Source organism: Schistocerca americana, chromosome 1, assembly GCF_021461395.2.
Source record: "Schistocerca americana isolate TAMUIC-IGC-003095 chromosome 1, iqSchAmer2.1, whole genome shotgun sequence".
Taxonomy (NCBI): domain Eukaryota; kingdom Metazoa; phylum Arthropoda; class Insecta; order Orthoptera; family Acrididae; genus Schistocerca; species Schistocerca americana.
The window spans coordinates 907,201,166-907,221,702 of NC_060119.1; the positions used below are offsets into that span (position 1 = coordinate 907,201,166).

Here is a 20,537-nt window from a genome sequence, read left to right on the forward strand (position 1 = left end):
TGTGTGAATGCTCTGAAAAACTAATCATTTGCATATCACAGCATCTCCTTCCTGTCGGTTAAATTTTGCGTCTATAGCACGTCATCTTCGTGGTGTAGCAATTTTAATGGCCAGAAGTGTACATTGGAAGTACAGTCAGTACGCGAACTTACCGCAAAGGATGGCAGGAGAACAGTGCAGAAGAGGCGAGGAGCCGCCGTTGAGTCAGCTGCGCCCAGCTGTCTTCAGTCAAGGAGAACTGGTGTGGCGTCCCAGTGCAAACAGCTGGCTGACGGGCTGCTACTGGACGCGTCCGAAAGAGCCCGGCGCCTCGGAGCGGCGGCGTCCAGCGGCGGCGTGACGTTACGTCAGGACGCGGCGCAGCCGGTCATCGGAAGCGGCGCCCGCTCCGCGGCCAATGGCGACAGGTGCGCGCGGCCGCACCGGCCAATCAGCGGCGCCGCCGGCGGGCGCTCCGCGGCCTTATGCCCGCGCCGCACGCGAACTTGGCGCGCACTCTGCACCGGACACCGTCCCGGCGAGCACCTGCCGCCGCGCACCCGCCACTGCCTGCGCCAGCGAGCACGCCCCCTCCGCGCGATGCGCTGCTTATCGGACGCCGACTGTTCGCGGAGCGGCCCCTGCTGAGACGCCACCCCCGCCGAGACGCCGCCCCCGCGCCCAGTCGCGTGTCGCCCGCGCCCGGCGCGTGCCACGCACCCCGCCGCCAGCGTCTGTGACGTGCGACTGTGACTGTGCGCGTGTGTGACGTGCCGTTGCGTTCCGTTCCGTTCTGTGCTTGTGTTTGGAGGCTCGCCTCTGCCGTCTCCTCTCTTTCTGTGGATACGCCGGAAGGTGCGGAACGGCGACTGCATACTCCACGTGACAGGTTAGTGCTCAGCCGATACGCCCACTGCGACTTGACGCATTCTCGTTGACAGTCGTACCAAAGTCGGCGATTGCTCTTATCGCGCCATATCCGAGGGCAGGTTAAGTTCAGTCGGTATATAAGTAACTTGCCGAATGACATTAAGAGGCAATCTATGGAAATCGAGGTGGTATTACTTTACATAGATAAGACTTTTTTGAGCCAGCGCCTACGAAGAACATGTCTGTTATATCCCTCACAAAGCGCAGCCACAACAAGATCTGGCCCGTGTGTTCAAGTTCCTCATCATTACCAATTTAAATGGTGCTGACACTGGAATTGCCTTCTGAAGGAGTAAGGTCACTTCCCCACCTAATCATCGTCAATAAACTTACCTCTCTTCTTTTCGTCCGCCACTGCAAGTGAACGCTACGATGGCGCTTCCAAAATGTCAACTGCTTTCTACAATGACATCTACGAGACAGTAACTGTCGTTTCTTTTTCCGTAATTACTGGAACCACATGTGTCATTAACATTTTGAAAGATGCCACTACCTAGATGTTATATGAGTGATAAAACCTTGGAAAAGTAAACTTTGAAATCCCTAATGTCAAAAGGCTTCCTAAATTATCCTAAAAGCTGTATTACAACATCACACCAAATTGTACGTGTCTTCTTTTCGGGCAACAGACTCACAATCAGTGAAGCCGAATATCTGAGTTCCACTACCAGTTGCTGTTGGGACGTTTTAGTGTGGGAATATCTATCGTTTCGTTGTATTTTTTCGATTATGTGAACTCTGCAGATGCTAAGTCATTCAGTCAGAGTACACGTCAAATACTGGACGATATTGAGCGGTAATGTAAACAAGAAATCAAGTACCTGGTTAGTTATGGCATGTTCAGCCGGATGGCGTCGCCCAAAAGGCTCGATATTTCAGCAAGTCGACTTCTTGCCATCTTCAGGCGTTATCAGAAACGTCGGAAGATGGCAACAACTTGGCTAGCCGTAATATCGCGCCCTTTCAACGACGTCACTCAGCTGAATAACCAAGAAATATTCAAGATTTCTGTATGCTGGGAAACATTAAAATCGTACGAAAAGAGATGGTACAACTGCACAGAAATAATAAGAACTCAGTGACAAGTGAACCGATGTATTATTTTTGGACTCATTACTTAAAGTAGGTCGTCTGCGAAATTTTTTGTACCTCCGTTCATGTGTCTGGTAACTACTCAGTTCGCTCAGGTAGCTTCTCGCAGTACGTGTCACAGAAGCAGAAATCCGACGATGAATGGCTCTGAAATGGAAAACAGCGAAGCCCCCATGGCAAAGGACCAACACATTAAAAGAACACTCTCACTAACTGTTTACACATTAAGTTCTAAAATCTAAAGCACAAAGCACTGAAGCTGAGCACCCAGTGATGGGCAATGTATTCCTCAAGGAACTTCTTGGCCCTTATGATTTTCCTAAATCGTTTAAACAAAACACCACATGGTTTCCTTAGCGGACAATGCCCATTTCCTTCCTCATCCTAGCCGTGTCCAAACATGAGCTTCGTCTTTAATGATCTGGAACTTACGAAGATATTTCAGATTTATGGAACCTCCAAATTACATTTTGATCAGGTTTTGAGTGACACTTGATTCTGCAGCTCACACAGTAATATCGCCAACAGAAAAGACACTGTCCCGGACTACTTACACCGCGTTGTTTATCGCGGCATCGTGTCGCAATGGCGCGCTGTCACCTTGCGCCTGAGATAAGGGCCGGTTCTAAAAAGTACGAAATTCGTCGTTCCTGCGCTGCCTGAAAAATTCTCTGCTACAAAAGTAGATAATTTCGTGTAGCCACAGTAGCGACTTTCAGGAAATTTGCAACAGCAAGCTATTTCTGGTACCTTTTACTTCCCATGTCCGTTACTCTATGCCGTTGGTAGAAAAACTGTCTGAGACGTGTATTTTCAGTTAGCTACGTGTAAGATTCGTTTGCACACCACAAATAATTCGTCTTCGTCGAACATGTAAACATGAGCAGTGTTAATTGGTAGGTAATTACTTCACACACACATCTAATAGTTTCAGAAACGGTGTCAGTGTGATGGTTTTAATAAAAAAAAAACTATTTTTATCCCTTTTCGGGAGCAAGTGGAGCATGTAATTATTTCAGTAAATTTACTTCTGAAAAGTACCGTTTCCAGTCGTCAACAATATGGAAAAGAGTTACCTCTGCTTGCGGTTTTCTTGGAGTCCTTCAGCAGCAAGCAAGAGTTTATATTTAGTATTTTCCTAGGAAATCCTTTCCTCTAATTTTAATCTACCATACATGACATTTTTCCTACTGGTGTTTACAAACTCATATTCGTAACAACTACATTAATTTATTTATTTAAATGAACTGGTATTTCATTTTTCTGCAAGACCTAATGGCCGTTGACATTAAGCACGATGTGGAAAAAAATTAAGGTTGTGCAGAGCAATCGCCTATTGCGACCATGGTAACATGTCAGATATAGTTTAGCGCGTAGACGAAGACAGTGTGTTTAAAGATTGCAAAACGTAAACCGAAGAGAAATAAAATGAATTACTTCCCTGTATATAAGATCACAATAGGCGATAGTTCATCAATAATAAAGTTATAATTCAAAAGCTACTTTAAGTTTCGAAAATCACAATGTCATCTGTGATCATTGACCTATTGCCATAGTCATGTGAAGTGGTGCGGTCAAAGATTGAATGGAACTGGAAGATGGCTGAAAATTGTCCTTAAATTCTCTGTGGAAATCCTTCCCTGGACAATAAAAGTTCTAATTTATCCCTGGTTGTAGATCAGCACTGTCGATGTTACATAGCGTGATAGCTTTCTAAAGATCTACTACAAAGAAGGTAACTTTTACGTTTTTCCAATATTTTTAATTACAGCAGTTTTGTCACTTCTTGGTGACATACCATAACGTTGGAAATAACATGTAATAGAGTACTGGGCATCAGTGTGTTATAATGACGACACATCCATCTGTTTATGTGCCGATTAACGACCGCTTGACGCCGACACAACCACGACTAGAGGTCATAAACCAAATCGATTACAGCACACGCAGTAACGTAGACAGGCTGTGTTTCCGACGCGTTGTCGCCGAATGCTATGAGAATGGCATTAAGACTAGTAGCATGCGTGTTTTCATGGTGACTAGTTAATATGGAACTGAAGGTATTTATTTTCATGTTGTACTACCATGAGTTGTGATATAGGATTGAAGAAGGATGCCTATTACGCGTCGTGCGCAAAATAGAGCGTTGTATATTTCTTCATCTTAAAAAATAAAACACACACACACAAACAATCACACAAGCAAATTCATGTAGAATGTTGTTCGAGATGCTGATCTTTCGGAGAGCTTTTCCGCCACACTGCACGAACGCCGCTTCTGCACAAGCCATGTTAGCACATCAGTTCTTGTTTGCTGCGAGTTATAATTAACGTCGCAACAGTGCTGTCACTTCCACAGGCGTGTGTAACTTCACGATGGCAGCTATAATCCCCTAATGCGTCACTACTTTTCGTAAATCTCGCCTCTGGTGTGGTATGAGGTAAACGGTTTTTTTCTTTTATTTTTTTCTTTCATAGAAGCTTACTGACTTTTCCCCGCTTTCATTTTCAATTGCCATTTGTATTGCACGCATGCGCTCGCGCCCGTGCGCCTGTGTGTGTGTGTATGTGTGTGTGTGTGTGTGTGTGTGTGTGTGTATGTATCACGAAAAGCAGCTTATGATGATTGTATGAGAAGTGATAATACCTTCAATAGCTAGGTAAGTCGCAACGGAAGGACTACTTTGAAGAACAGTTATAAGACCGTTGAGAGAATGTGTACGTATAAACGAACTGTTTTTTTCCCCTTGAGTGTCATTGAAAGATTCCAAAAATTAATCGCTGGTGACCGGTCTTGATTATTGACTGATGGCAGTAGTTTAATTACTCACGTTACCACACCAGAAGCTGGTTTTCTGCACTCTGACGATGCCCTAAGAAGCCAGAAGCCAGTTTGTGTACAAATAAATAGTATTTGCAGAACATCAGTAATGTTTTTCCTTTAACGTACGTGGTTGAAAGTAGGGAAAGAAGATTCGCACCTCTGCTAGATAGCGCCAGTCGAAAATTAAGATTCGATGTCTCCGACAGTTTTTTTAAACAATACGTAGGACGCTTTGTATCTAGGTGATCCTTCGAGGTCACAATTGAGATTCCAGGCCGGGCTAAACTGAGAAACGAGAGCATCCAAAAGCTGGTGAAATGCTTTTCATTAAACTAAATTTCACCGTCACCATGCTGTTGCCAGCAGGATCATGCTCAGACAGCTGTTTACGTTTAAAACATTACATTTACAGCATAAGTTATAAGGGGCGATCAAAAGTTTCAGTTCTAAGGCCATACAGTCCAGGATCGGTATGCCAATCAGGCAAAAGCACTGTCAGCATTAAGGCAATCATCCCATCGACGCACCTGGATGAAGATACCCATTTGGCAGAACACCGTGTCCTTCTGCATGAAGAAGTGCGTAACTGCCTTCTGCACATCCTCGTCCGACAGGAATCGTCGACTCTTCAAAGCATTTTTTTAAGGAACGGAAGTCAGGATGGCTCAAATGGTTCAAATGGCTCTGAGCACTATGGGACTTAACATCTGTGGTCATCAGTCCCCTAGAACTTAGAACTACCTAAACCTAACTAACCTAAGGACATCACACACATCCATGCCCGAGGCAGGATTCGAACCTGCGACCGTAGCAGTCGCGCGGTTCCGGACTGAGCGCCTAGAACCGCTAGACCACTGCGGCCGGCGGAAGTCAGGACTATAGGATGCTACAGTGTCTCCTGCTTGCCTTTAATGGATGAGGCTGGCTGGCATCCCAATTCGACCGGCATCCTGTGTCGAACAACTTTGGTTTTCGACAGTCTTTCTATTTCATACGCATTCCTCATTCTTCAGTGGATGTCTACCGGTGTCTGTCCTACGCAGCCAAGAAAAGGCTAACAATACGTTGGTCCTATTTGGACGTATTTGGTAATGACGTAGACGTAGTTATCGTTTCCGCATTTACAGCACACACGTCGGGAAGACACGAATACCACACTAATCCCTTGGCTACATGTCGGTGCTTGTATTTCCTTCCCGGAATCGCGCTACGTTTCATATACGCTGCAGCAACGCCCTCCAACTGAAACATTTACTCGTTTTCACTAAACTGCGCGGAAATCGTATCTCATCCGTACATGTAAATGAACCGAGTGTGAATAAATTTGAAGACATTATTCAGTAGGAAAAAAGAATTCCTTGAACACGCACACCCACTATTCCTCCACGTTTCTGTGTTCTGTATACAAGAGTACGACGGGATTTACGTATGCATGGCCTCTGTCATTTACAGCGGATTCAACTCCTTCGAGAAGGAAATGAGCGCCCCCCGGACTTTAGCAATTTACATTTTTGTCTGTGCGGTGGGTTGAAAGTCGAAGTTTACATAGGAGTAAACACAAGAGACGAATTAATCGTTCGGACCGTGTACAGTGCTGCCCTTACAAGAGAAGGCTAAGACGTCTACAGAAGAGCTAAACGTGACGTAGCCACGACAATTCAAAAGTGCAATAAAGACGGAGGTGGAATTTATGGAACTCAACATTAATCTTAATCATGTCTTTCGTAACACCTTCGGTGAATATTTGTTTGGGCCACATTCTGACAGTTTTATCTCTGTAAGTACAAGAACGGGACACATTTTACGTGGAATGTTTTATTCCACTTAGTCTATACCAGCGCCTCCGAAAACATCTACCATTCCAGTTGAAGCACAATGTATGTCCCAGTCCCTCCAAAATGATTCAAATGGCTCTGAGCACTATGGGACATAACTTCTGAGGTCATCAGTCCCCTAGAACTTAGAACTACTTAAACCTAACTAACGTAAGGACATCACACACATTCATGCCCGAGCAGGATTCGAAGCTGAGACCGTAGCGGTCGCCCGGTTCCCGACTGTAGCGCCTAGAACCGCTCGACCACTTCGGCCGGTTCCAGTCCCTCCCTCCTCACTACAGCTCCCTCTGGTAGCACGTAAGTTGCTTCCTAATGTCGTGACACATGACTTACCATCCTTTCCCTTCATCTAGTCAATGTAATCCATTCCCTTCACCTAGTCAGTGGACAATTCTGAACTGAATTTATTTCTTTATTTTTCTTATCGGTCCACTTAATTGTCTGGATCCTCCGTAACATCACGTTCGAAAAGCTTAAAATCACTTCTTTTCAATTTACGTCCGTATAATGGCTAACTCTGGACGTGCTGTCTGAGGAGTTTCTCTCTCAAGTTAAGGCCAACGCTGGATAATAAGTTTTTGGTGAGCAATGATCTTTCTGCTTCTACTGTTGATCTTTTTATATCATCCTTTCTTTGTCAATCATGAGCTACTTTTCTTCCGTATTAGCAGAGTTCCTTCATATAGCCTGCTACATGGTCCTCAATTTTGATGTTAAGTTTACCGCTGACTTTTTGATCGCCCCTTATAAATCTCGCTTTCAAATGGCTCTGAGCACTATGGGACTTAACTTCTGAGGTCATCAGTCCCAAATCTAGTTTTGAACGTCTACAACATCACATGTAAAACGTATCGGTTCCAGATCGGTAACTGAGCAATTTGGTTTAGGAGGCAGTATTACCAACAGTAGATGGTTTTATCCTTTTTTTGTAGCAAATAACCTGTATTTTCACCCATTCAGGGTCTCACCATGACAGTTTTGAACCAACTACCATTAACAGAGAAATAAGTCTTACCTTTCTGAACAAGTAGTTTCGTTCTTCCGACTTTTTGTTTACGCTCTAAGCCAGTCTGGTGCAGTCGCAGGACCGGTGTGGGGCAGATAAAAGATGCCGCTCTCAGCAGCCGCGGCGGTGTCGGCCAGCAGTGCGGCCTCGGTGGACCCTGCTCAGCACTCGGCGCCACGGGTTGCGGGCGGTCAGGGGTCAGCGCCGGCGAAACCAGCGGCGCCAGCCGAGCCGCAAGGTCGCGCGCGTTGCCCCGGCTACCGAGCCGCGCCGAACCCAGCCGGGCGCGCCGCGGGCTGCCGTGCGCGGGTCGGGAGGCGGCGTGCCCGAGGCTCACTCTCGCCCGTGGGACTTCCCACTCTGACCAGTTTTCCTCACTTGCCGCGCTGTAAACGCTCGGCCGTAAAGCAGGGATGGAAAAAACCGACCGGTTAAAACCGATACCAGTATGTTAGTTCCGAATGGCCGGTATTTTTCGGCATTAGTTTGACCTCGGCTATAACAGGTGTTTCTTACACTGAAGCGCCAAAGAAACTGGTATAGGCATGCATATTCAAATACAGAGATATGCAAACAGGCAGAACACGACGCTGCGCCTATACAACACAACAAGTGATTGCGCAGTTTTTAGATCGGTTACTGTTGCTACAATGGCGGGTTGTCAAGATTTAACTGAGTTTGAACGTGTTGTTACAGTTTGTGCACGAGCGATGGGACACAGCTTCTCCGAGGTAGCGATGAAGTGGGGATTTTCCCGTACGACTATTTCACGAGTGTACTGTGAATATCAGAAATCCGGTCAAACATCAAATCTCCGACATCGCTGAGGCCGTAAAAATATCCTACAAGAACGGAACCAACGACGATTGACAAGAATCGTTCAGCGTGACAGAAGTGCAACCCTTTCGAAAACTGCTGCAGGTTTCAATGCTGGGCCATCAACATGTGTCAGCGTGCTGACCGTTCAAAGAAACATAATCGATATGGGCTTTCGGAGCCGAAGGCCCACGCGTGTACCCTTGATGACTGCACTACACAAAGTTTTACGTTTCGCCTGGCCCCATCAACACAGACAGTGGACTGTTGATGACTGGAAACATGTTGCCTGGTCGGACGAGTCTCGTTTCAAATTGTAGCGAGCGGATGGACGTGTACGGGTATGTAGAGAACCTCATGAATCCGTGGACCCCGCATGTCAGCAGGGGACTGTTCAAGCTGGTGGATGCTCTGAAATGGTTTGGGGCGTGTGCAGCTGGATTTATATGGGACCCCTGATACGTCTAGATACGATTCTGACGAGTGACACGTACTTAAACATCCTGTCTGATCACCTGCATCCATTCATGTCCATTGTGCATTCCGACGGACTTGGGCAATTACAGTAGGACAATGCGACACCCCACACGACTAGAATTACTACACACTCTAATGAGTTTAAACTCTTCCGCGGGCCACCAAAGTTCCCAGATGTGAACATTATTGAGCATGTCTGGCATGCCTTGCAACGTGCTGTTCAGAAGAGATCTCCACCCCATCGTTCTCTTACAGATTTATGGACAGTCCTGCAGGATACATGGTGTCAATTCCCTCCAGCACTACTTCAGACATTAGTCGAGTCTATGCCAGGTCGTGTTGCGTCACTTCTGCGTGTTCGCGGGAGCCCTACACGATATTAGGTAGGTGTCGCAGTTTCTTTGGCTCTTCAGTGTATTTTTTAATAATAACAGAGTAAAAAATCCAAATATCATTAGATATAGTAGATGTGCTAAAATTTAGTTTTTAAATAAACCTATTTTTGGAAAAAAGACGAGTAATTTTTCTGTAAAATTTCCATTTCTTCGAAATATTGCTTTATAATACAAAACGAGTAGCCCTTGAAAACGGACAAATTAAAACGAAAAACAGATTTCTGCAACCTCAATTTTCACCCTATTGCACCGACTATTCGTAATGCCCAAATAGTGGTATGATCCCCGATTACAAAATTGTTTTTCAGCAAAATTTCAAAAAACTGGAATCAGCAAGAGAACACAGGTGACTTTTTTTGTAGTATTTAGCCACTTATCACTTTTAGAGAAAAGCAGCGAACGGTGGACTACGTTTATTATAGGACTAAAAAAAATGAAAATCGGTTATTTCAGAAAACGGTTATTTTGAGCATTTTTAGTAGTTAGCTTAAACTGGCGTTGTAAAAAACCGATGTAACAGAAAACCGATTGTTTCAGCGATAACCGCCATCCCTATGTAAACTTGATTGATAGTCAGTAATTAAAACTTCCCGGCTAAGACGCCGTGGTCCAATAGTAGAAATACTTCTCCCTGACGTTTCGTCAGGGAGAAGTATTTCTACTATTGGACCACGGCCTCTTAGCCCGGAAGTTTTAATTACTGAAGACGCCGGCCGTGAAAGCCTACACGCTATGATTGATGGAAAGTGTTCGTGAGTCCTGTGTAGCCATGCTCATTTAACTTACATTCTCTGCCTTGACCGTAAAAATCACCATAGTTTTACGTCCTGATGTTACTGGACACTTTTTTTGTTTTATCGCGCAGTCAACTTCTTCCTCCGGAGCTGCCAAAAATGTTTCCTTGGTAGCAAAACTGAAATGGGGCTCACGTGGGAACATTTCAGGAAACATCAGCGTGGAAACAAATTGCAACAGGCAACGCTATTTTAGACACAATCAATTATTAACGAAAAGATCACTCCAGTTGCTCTGTATAACTTTATTTACTCTGCTACAGGTTTCAACTTTGTTGTTAAGCCGTTCTCAGGTATATTTGAAACTTCCATACGAATGATAGACACATACATGTATATGAATAAATATGGAAAAAATGAGGCGTGCATAAGTTTATCTACAGACGGAGCATAAAATGTACAGTGGAGAAGTAACGTCCAAAAAATATAAGTCCAACTTTGGAAGATTTAATAAGATGTTTGTCCAATGGCGTCGTTAGAATATGGTCGTGTTGATCGTGTTGGCACTGTATAATACATTGCATTGTAACTATTCTTTTGGTTTCTGGAGATTACGTTCTGACATATAAAATTTCCATGTTGGATACGTAAGGGCTTAAAAATAGTTTTTAAGTAAAAGTTTTACGTAGTTGCATTTTGTCTGAATAAGACATCAAAAGAAATTTTAGTAACAGTGCTACATAGTTCCATGTTACATTAGTAAGACGTCAAAAACATTTTTTAATAGAAGTGCTACGTAGGTGAGTGTTCTTTAAGTAAGGGGTTAAAAATTGTTTTATAACACAAGTGGTACATTGTTCTTTTTGCATAAGTAACAGTTTAAAAATAGTTTTTTTTATTAAAAGTGCTACATAGTTGCAACTGTGTAGCATTTTTATAAATAAAACTGTTTTTAACCTCTTTCTTATACAATATGCCAACTGGAATACGTCAAAAAACAAATCTTCATAAAGCCAAAGAATAATTACAATGTAGTGAATTATAGTCTTGACACGACCATATTCTCACGACATCATTAGGCAAGCAAGAGTTTAGATGCATCAGACTTGTACTTACATCTTTAGGACATTATTACTCCGCTGTAAGTTTTATAGTCTGTAGATAAATATATCTGAGCCTTGTTTTTTCACCTTCAATCATACAAATGTATACATCTATCATATGTATTGCAGTTTCAGATCCGCTTCGTATTTGCTTAACAAAAAATGGTGAAACCGGTAGGGGACTAGGTAAAGTTCTACAGAGCAACTGGCTTGGATTTATCACTAATTAAACAAATAATTGCGGAGCACATGGAAAAACTACCAAAAATATATTTTCCGTAACTAACGTCGAGTTTAGGTGAAAATTACTTGGGCAGATTTCTACATTATTAGCCAAAAGTAAATCAGCTCTCCCTGAAAACAGTCTGAAAATTAAATCAGTCAGCGGGTTACGGTGGTACAAAAACCTTGATACAGGCCCCCAGGTACTTGCACAGTCATATCTGGAAGGCGATTAAGTTGGACGGAAACCTTATCAATAGAGCTTCCGTCTACGGTCTGAGCAAGGTAACGGATCCTGTCTTAAAATCAATAGCCAGCCGTTGTGGCCGAGCGGTTCTAGGAGCTTCAGTTTGGAGCTGCGCGACCGCTACGTTCGCAGGTTCGAATCCTGCCTCGGGCATGGATGTGTGTGATGTTCTTAGGTTAGTTAGGTTTAAGTAGTTCTAAGTTCTAGGGGACTGATGACCTCAGATGTTAAGTCCCATAGTGATCAGAGCCATTTGAACCAATTTTTTTAAATCAATAAATGAGCGCCGGGAAGCTTACTTTAGGCCACAATAAGGCTAAATCACCCAGTGACACACCGCCTGGGTGATAGTCACACCGGTGGAAGCGGCTGCTTACGGAAGGCTCCGGACGAGCGAAGATCACTTGGAATCGGACTGCGTGCACAACACCCAATCCAGGATCACTAAAAGGCGAAGGACGGCGGCAGTTGGCCTCTCATCGGCTTTTGCAAAAGGAAAACCAGTGCCCTTTGTACTTGGATACTTAAGCATGTCAGGGGGGGGAAACCTGCAGATGACAACGAGTTGCGGCATCGACACAAAGGCAGCATAACAATCTGGTAATTAAGGGCTAGAACATTACACATTATAAACACCGGGAAAACATGACACAAGTGTACAAGCGATAGTTTGGTTTACAAAAACGTCTACACTGGTCGCGATATCTATACCTTCTACTTCCTTTAGGAAAAGTATTCTTTGCTTACTGCGGTATAGGTACCAGTTTTCTGCAAGTTTGCCATTCTGAACAATGAAACAGAGCGATACATGACTAATACTTGTGTTCACATTTGCTATGTTTAAGCTGACATTACGCCCAAAGAGGGAGGAAGCAATGAAGATCTCACATCAACTTTTTAATTCAGATAATCTTTATGGCCTCTCTGAACTGAAATTAACTGAAACCTTACATGTGTGCATGCCCGGTGTTCCGCAATTTGAAATAAGTGCCGCACGATTATTAGAATTCATTCGGTAAGTTCTCTGCTACGGCAGTCGAAATCACTGCATTTCAGTCAGTGAGTCAGCCGTCATATTCCGCAATGCTCATGACGCCGATATTAGTGTGTTCAACATGAATTTGTCTCAAAACGTTTACAACACTTACGAGATGCTGACAAGTCGAAACACACGTGCGAGCAGGAAGTTAATCGTTTGTTGAAGGAAGCTAAGCTGAGGTCCACCGACATAAATCAAGACATTGAAAAGCCTGGTAAACATACGAGTCAAAGGATGGAACAAACAGTGTTGTCTTCCATCTGCGAAATAAATAAAGGTTCAGTGACAGTTAATGTATACAGTATCCAATATAAGGAGAATTTTTACGGATTCGTCAAAACGGTTAACATTATTTTCGAGCAGTCTTTTTGTCCATCTGTCTTTGTGTGTCTGTCCCTCCGAATACTGCTCAGGGTTGACACGTTTTTAATCATGCGTTTGAAACACTGTTAATCCCATGCTTTATAAATAAAATACGGTTTTATTATAGTTGATCTGTATTAAAAACAAATGAAAAAATTCATGTTCTCCCGACAATGATGTAAAAACGACGTAGGTGGAGGTGGAGGTCCCTCACAAAATGTTACCAAGGGGACAGGGGGTCCAAATTTGGAAGAAAACGCCTCAGGTAATTAATGGATGTCCCCGAACGGAGCCGGCCGAAGTGGCCGTGCGGTTAAAGGCGCTGCAGTCTGGAACCGCAAGCCCGCTACGGTCGCAGGTTCGAATCCTGCCTCGGGCATGGATGTTTGTGATGTCCTTAGGTTAGTTAGGTTTAACTAGTTCTAAGTTCTAGGGGACTAATGACCTCAGCAGTTGAGTCCCATAGTGCTCAGAGCCATTTGAACCATCCCCGAACGGAAAAAGAACATCGTCAGCTTGCGCGTCGCTGCCGGTAACACACTGTAACATTTGATCTTTCACTGTAGACCTAGTTCGTTTCGTTTACTTGCAGGTAAGTTCCACGTCTGTTCGTGAGACTTGTAAACCACAAAGTGGAAAACTTAAATGTTCGCGAAAATGACAGTCGCATGCGACTGATAAGCGCTATCTGTGGCGTTCCCCCAAGGCCAGCTGCCGAGTTTACTGATAAGTAGGAATGTCTGAACAATTGTCTCAGCAGACAACCACGTGCTGTGCTGTACAGTTTGCCGCCGCCGCGAGCGCTTCGCTCTTATAGTTGGCGAACTGCGCTCAAGAGTCCTGTGCGCTCACCCTTATTGAATTTACGTTCTCCGCCTTGTCCCCAAAAATCACCGTGGGTCTACAATCTGAAGAAAAAGTGGATGCTTTAATCAATATCGAAGAAGTGTCTGGCTTAGTATAATCTCGCTGCGAAGGGATGTTAGAAAGAAAGCACAAAATTATTGGTACCCCCATGTCTCCTGAACCTATAAGGGTGATGATAATTCGTTCGAAGTAGTCCTTTGGTTTGTCAAACTGTGTGAGCCTCTTCTCACGCTGTTTTCTTCTGTGTATGTGAGCGTTAAGCTGGTCTTTCGTTAAGCAACGGAACTCTTATCTTTTAAGTTTCAACTTCTCTACCAGCAGTACACCTAACGAGTCATTCACGAAGCGACTCATAGGTGTCGACTGATAAACTGTAGCAAATCTGTGAGGGCCGGTCGTGAGTCGTGCTTGGATAACTGAGTCGATAGAACACTTGCCTGCGATAGGAAAGGTCCCATGTTGGAATCCCCGTACGGCTTATAGTTTTAATCTGCCAGGATGTTTCATATCAGCACTCTCTCCACTGCAGAGTGAAAATCCGTTATGAATACTTAAGAGTAGTTTTAGACGCTAAGTCATCGTAAGCATTCTATACTGTCCTTCAAATTTCACATTGTTGACGACGTTCAACACCACTAGGAATAGTCCTATTGGAGGTTTCCTAAAGCGTACACCGAAAGAGTACAGACTGGTGTTCTGTCAACCGCACATACACGGCGTGGTCGTGGAGAAGTTCTGAACTTCTCATTCGTAGGTTCCAATCCTCTTCCAGCAGTTTTCGTTTAAGATTCCCTGTATCGTTTCAAGTGAATGTCGATGTGACTTCCCCCGACTTTTGAATAGGTATATGGGAAAACAACAGTTTAAATCGTCCTAATTGCTTATACAAATGGTTCAAATGGCTCTGAGCACTATGGGACTTAACGTCTATGGTCATCAGTCCCCTAGGACTTAGAACTACTTAAACCTAACTAACCTAAGGACATCACACAACACCCAGTCATCACGAGGCAGAGAAAATCCCTGACCCAGCCGGGAATCGAACCCGGGAACCCGGGCGTGGGAAGCGTGAACGCTACCGCACGACCACGAGCTGCGGACAATTGCTTATACAAGGTATTCTGTTCCCAGATAATTCATGCGCGTAGTACTCTTAACTATTTCACACCTTGGAAAGGAAAAAGGTCAAGCAGTGTACCATTCAATTTACATTGCTTTTCGAGCAGTTTTGCTAGTGCTGATAGAGATTCAATAGTCTATCATTTGAAGACAAATTCCTACTGAAACACTCCAAATGCTCCTTAAGAAGAAATAATACAGAAGGAGGTATTTAGGAAAAGACTTGTTTAAAGTACTGCCAACTCTAAGTAATTCCTCCTGCCGAAGGTTCGAGTCCTCCCTCAGGCATGGGTGTGTGTGTGTTGTTCTTAGCATAAGTTAGTGTAAGTTAGTGTAAGTAGTGCGTAAGTCTAGGGACCGATGACCTCAGCAGATTGGTCCCTTAGGAATTAGCGCACATTAGAACATTCGAAGTAATTGGAGACGCAACGCTAGTTCGTATTAAGGCGCGCACACACTAGGCCAACCAAGCCCAACGAGCGACATTCAGCCAATTCGTTAGCCGATATTTTCTTAGTGTTTACGGATGGCAAATCGGAGCCAACGAATCGATTAGCCTTGATTGCCGTTCGGTCTGCTGGCAGCAACACCAAAACGTTGACGGTTGGTTGGCTTTTGGCCCCCGCTCCTAGTGTGGAGGCCGGGTTGGATGTTCTTTGGCCTAGCAGCGATTTTTTGTGTCTCTAGAACTGGTGTGTATTTACCTTTTTAAGGACAGCCACACGTCCCACTTAGTCTGTTTTGTTGACCGGTTTCGCTCGGTAGTTTATCAAGGCAATTATCAGAAACTCTGGTATTTGCAGTTTAACGTAGTTGACTATTAAATTAAAGAGCGAAACCAGTCAATAAAACATACTGAGTGTGACTTGTGGTTGTCCTGTTTCCCCTGTAGGCAATGCACGCTCTCGCCAATTATTTGTATTTACTGTGCTCAATAATATTCTAGTATAGAGTGGAATATGGAAAGATCATTAAAGCTGATAGAGTTTTATCATGAACGGGTATGTTTATGGGCCCCTACGAACTGCGTCTACAAAAACAAAGGGAAAAGACTAGACGCTTGGAGGAAAATAACTTCAGCTACTTGAAAGCGATATGCACGATGTGAAAAAGAATATTGTGCCTCTATTGACATCTTTTCGCAGTGAACGACAAATAGTAACAAACAAAACGGGGAGTCACTACTAGCTTCCTGCTGCAAGTATAGCTCTCCTGAAAAAGATGTTATCTTTGGAAATGTTAGGGCTTACACAATTAAATAGCCCGTATTCCTATCCAGCCTTAAGGTAGACATTAATTTTATCTTGCCACAGTGCTCCCTGCTTTTTAAAAGAGAGCTCATCCACCATCGACTTTTCTTATTTTTTTCTGATGATATTCTTGTAGTAAAATAAATGCTGCACATGCAAGAACTGCTAAGTCCTCTTCTTTGCTCATAATATCGGCCGGTGAAATCGTTATTAAAATAGTAACGAAACGCGAGCAACGTCAGCAAGTTATCAGAGACAGTTGCCATTCCACATGGCTGAATCTCTTGGTCCCAAGTCCCTCGTTTGATGTGGATGATAAGCCGAACGCCAATGCGTTGGCGACCAACGTTCGCCTGAATAAAGTCTCTGTCGTTCGTTGGCCTTCATTGGCCTAGTGTGTACGCGCCTTTAGACCAAACTGGAACAAGGCACCGCTCACTTCCATTCTGAAAGAAATTTGTAAAGTAACTTTTTTGCTCATTCATTTTTGTAGAGGTGTACGTCTAAGGAAACTAACATGTTTACTTTGGAGATTGTATTAACCTTCAGCCGCCTGAGGTCAACAGTGGACGACCCTCCATCCAATCCCCGCCGCGTACGGAATGAACTTACGGTACAGGCCGCGGTTTCCGTGGGCTTGTGCATGAGCTGCTGACTCGTAGAACAAAGAAACCACGTATCTTAAATAAACACATGGAATTTCCCATTAAATGGACACATTCGCTTCGCATTACGCAACCCGCCGCACCGACGGCTGTAATTTGCGCCTGGCCCCACAGTATAGTGACTCAGCAGGCAGGAGTCCGTTGCTAGGCAACCGGCGACGCGGTGTGACCGGGGCCGACCTCGGCGCGGAACCTGTCCCTCGCGCGGCCAGGTGGCGAGCCCGGCTAGTGATCAATTCTCGTCACACCATCTGCCGCCCCCCGGCCTGCCAACCGGGCAACAGCTTGTGATCGAAGAGTCGCACGGCACGCCTTCCACAAGTGGAGCCGAGGCGAGGAAATCACTCCTAACGGTGTGTGTTACTAATCAGCTAGTTTGTATGCACCTGGCGTACACTTGGTGAATCCCATAAAACGCAAAATAACGAGTTATTATACAAAACTGTTATACTCTTTCCCAAGACGTACACCAACCGAGCAGAGACTGTTCTCCACTCAGCTACTCGTACACACAGCGTGGTTGTGGAGTGGTTTGGAACTTATAGGTGTCGATCCCCGTAGGAACAGTTTTCACGTAAGGTTCCCCTAAGTCGTTTCAAGCGAATGTCGGAGTGGTTCTTTCAACACGGAAGCGATCGATGCTTCCCTCCATCCTTGTCTAATGCGAACTATCGTGCTGTCTCCAATAACCTCGATATCGACAATATTTTAAACAAGTGCTTTACTTCCTACATAGATATCGACAATATATCAAACATTGCAATAATATTATTGAACCAAGATGCTGCTATGATTGAAGTTATTTTATTGCTGTTGAGTATACAGTTGCAAGAGGCATATTTTAGCTCTCTGACCATCTTCAGGCTATCTGCAGGCAAACACGCTTTGTTAACAGTTGCAAAATTATAACTAATAACCATTTTGTTTGATTGCGTGATCATACTTACATCCATATTGGACCGCGGTGCTGTCGCTGTCTTCTAATGTTATTGCTGCATAGAGAACTTCAATTGCAGCTTAATTTTATTTGTTAGTCATTTACTTCAAATGGTTCAAATGGCTCTGAGCACTATGCGACTTAACTTCTGAGGTCATCAGTCGCCTAGAACGTAGAACTAATTAAACCTAACTAACCTAAGGACAGCACACACATCCATGCCCGAAGCAGGATTCGAACCTGCGACCATAGCGGTCGCTCGGTTCCAGACTGTAGCGCCTAGAACCGCACGGCCACTCTGGCCGGCCATTTACTTCACTTAAGATTGCTGTCGTAGGAAAATATCAGATTTGGTCTTTTATCTATGGTGTATACTGCTATAGTTTTGACAGCTACGACCGGTAGCAAATCCAGCGATGGTGTATGGTTAAAATTTATTTATTTGTTTATGCAAACTAGTTATCTATTGTGGATACCTTCACTGAAAAACAGACTGAAAGAACTACGGCGTCGTAAAACTTTCATGATGAAATATCGATAAGCATCTTTCTCTGTTGGAATCTTACTATTTGCCTTCCATCCACAATAGCGAGAAGCATGAACATTCAATAGAACAATGTGTCATTATTCTTTCCACATTTTTTATCTATCGGCAGAGACAAATTCCTTGGAAACAGCTTTTTCGGCCACTTCTCAGTCTGGTTCGTGGCTATACAGCAACTGACAATATTCTTTGCTAGTAATTTTTCCAACTGCATTTAGACGAAAATTCAGTTCAATCAAACAATCAATTTTTAGGATATTAAAATTTATTGAACTCTCTTCCTAGTTTGCTATGAGAATCTGAAGGACTTAGTACGTTATCTATGACCTCATTTCTTTTTCCATTACCTTGGATTTTAAAATTACGCCTATACCTAATCCACTCGAGGTGCTCTCCTTGAGCAATAGCGACCACAGAAGAAGGAGTGTATTCTGCCTGACAAAACCCTGTTTCCGAGGCATTTTCAATGAAAAAGAAGTTGATTTTGTCAAACATTATTTTGAAGTGTTATTATCTCCGTTTCAGTTATCATTGTATCAGAAAGAAGAAGAAATGTTGCAGCTTCATTTGTTCCGATTGTCCATAGGCTGCGCAAAATAATTCTTCTTTATTGCTTATGTCAAGCTCAAATAAAATAATGGTAATTGTGATCGTACGCAACAAAGCGGATGATCAAATACTAAATAACTGGTACGAAGGAAAAATTAAAAGCGATGGAGAACGAAAACTGGCAACGTGGAGGGACATTTCGAAGGCATTCAGTAGTAGTTATTTAGTTATTTCGGCACAGCAAAAGAGACACTGTAAACGAAGGCAGATAGTAAAATACGTCTCAGTTTGAGGACGTTCGGTGTAGTACACAGCTGATTATGGAATGACCCGGGAAAAGCGTAGAAATCGATAATGCCAGTCCCAACAAGAAATTGTACTTAAATCTTGCATCAGGAACATGCATAAACCAAAATTCCAGAAAGTTTATTTTATTGACGATTTGTCTCAATTAAACGTAGCTTTGCTAGGAGAAATTAAATTTTCATTTGAGTGCAAGATCGGTAGAACATAAATTGCAATCGCGACATCCAGTTTTCTACGATGGCTTGTTCAGTTTACCAACGTAATATCTAGTTTCATGAAATTATCACTTAAATGAAGCCACATGTCAAGTGGAGAACTGTTCGCCAATAATTTTCAATTAAACTGACGGCGATGACGTCTAGCGGTCTGCTTGCTTTGTCAACATTTCTTCTAGTTCCTGTGAATTGCACTGCTCTTTAAATGTTGATAAGTGCAAAGCACGTTTGTTAAGCTGCGCTCCTCAGTTAATACGAATTGTATGAACCTGATAGAATATAGACACGACGAGAATGTAGGTGATTTGTTTTTATTTTACTATTATTAAAAAAAATGGTTCAAATGGCTCTGAGCACTATGGGACTCAACCGCTGTGGTCATCAGTCCCCTAGAACTTAGAACTACTTAAACCTAACTAACCTAAGGACATCACACACACCCATGCCCGAGGCAGGATTTGAACCTGCGACCGTAGCAGCAGCGCGGCTCCGGACTGGAGCACCTAGAAACGCACGGACACCGCGGCCGGCTACTATTATTAATTTTGGTCTTTCAGATCATTGTCAACAACAAAAACATCTCCACAATACACACATGTTCACTCGACTGAAAGTGTACAGTAAGTGGCTCATGACGAGTGATAGAACGCAATTTGCACTTAAAAATAGACTAGATGAGACGGCTTTTCGGCAATATATGCTATATAGGATAATTACTACGTTGTCGAATGTACAGAATTTCACGTTACTCATTACGGAAATCTAGTGTGAGGTTTTGCTCGAATAAGACTCTTAATGGACTTCCCACACATATTGGCTAGATTAACTTGTCAGTAAATCGGCGTGTCAACATTTCTAAGCCATGACGGTACGAAACTGGTAGTAAAGCAGAAGCAATTGAGCCAGCAATCTCGGTGTGTTTACATCAGGGGTAATCAACCAACGACCCACTTTTGTATCTCTATTAGTAGTAAAATTTTCTAATTTCCCACCAGTTCCACAGTAATGGTGGTTTATGAAG

General features: G+C 43.6%; 1 long non-coding RNA gene across 1 annotated transcript in view; it reads left to right on the forward strand.

The window, feature by feature from the left end:
• Nucleotides 1-509: 509 nt before the first annotated feature.
• The window catches only part of LOC124615247, an 811,296-nt gene continuing 791,268 nt past the window's right edge, over nt 510-20,537 (forward strand). The window contains exon 1 of the long non-coding RNA XR_006979767.1: nt 510-868. This is a non-coding gene — a long non-coding RNA (uncharacterized LOC124615247). The remainder of the gene's footprint in view (nt 869-20,537) is intronic.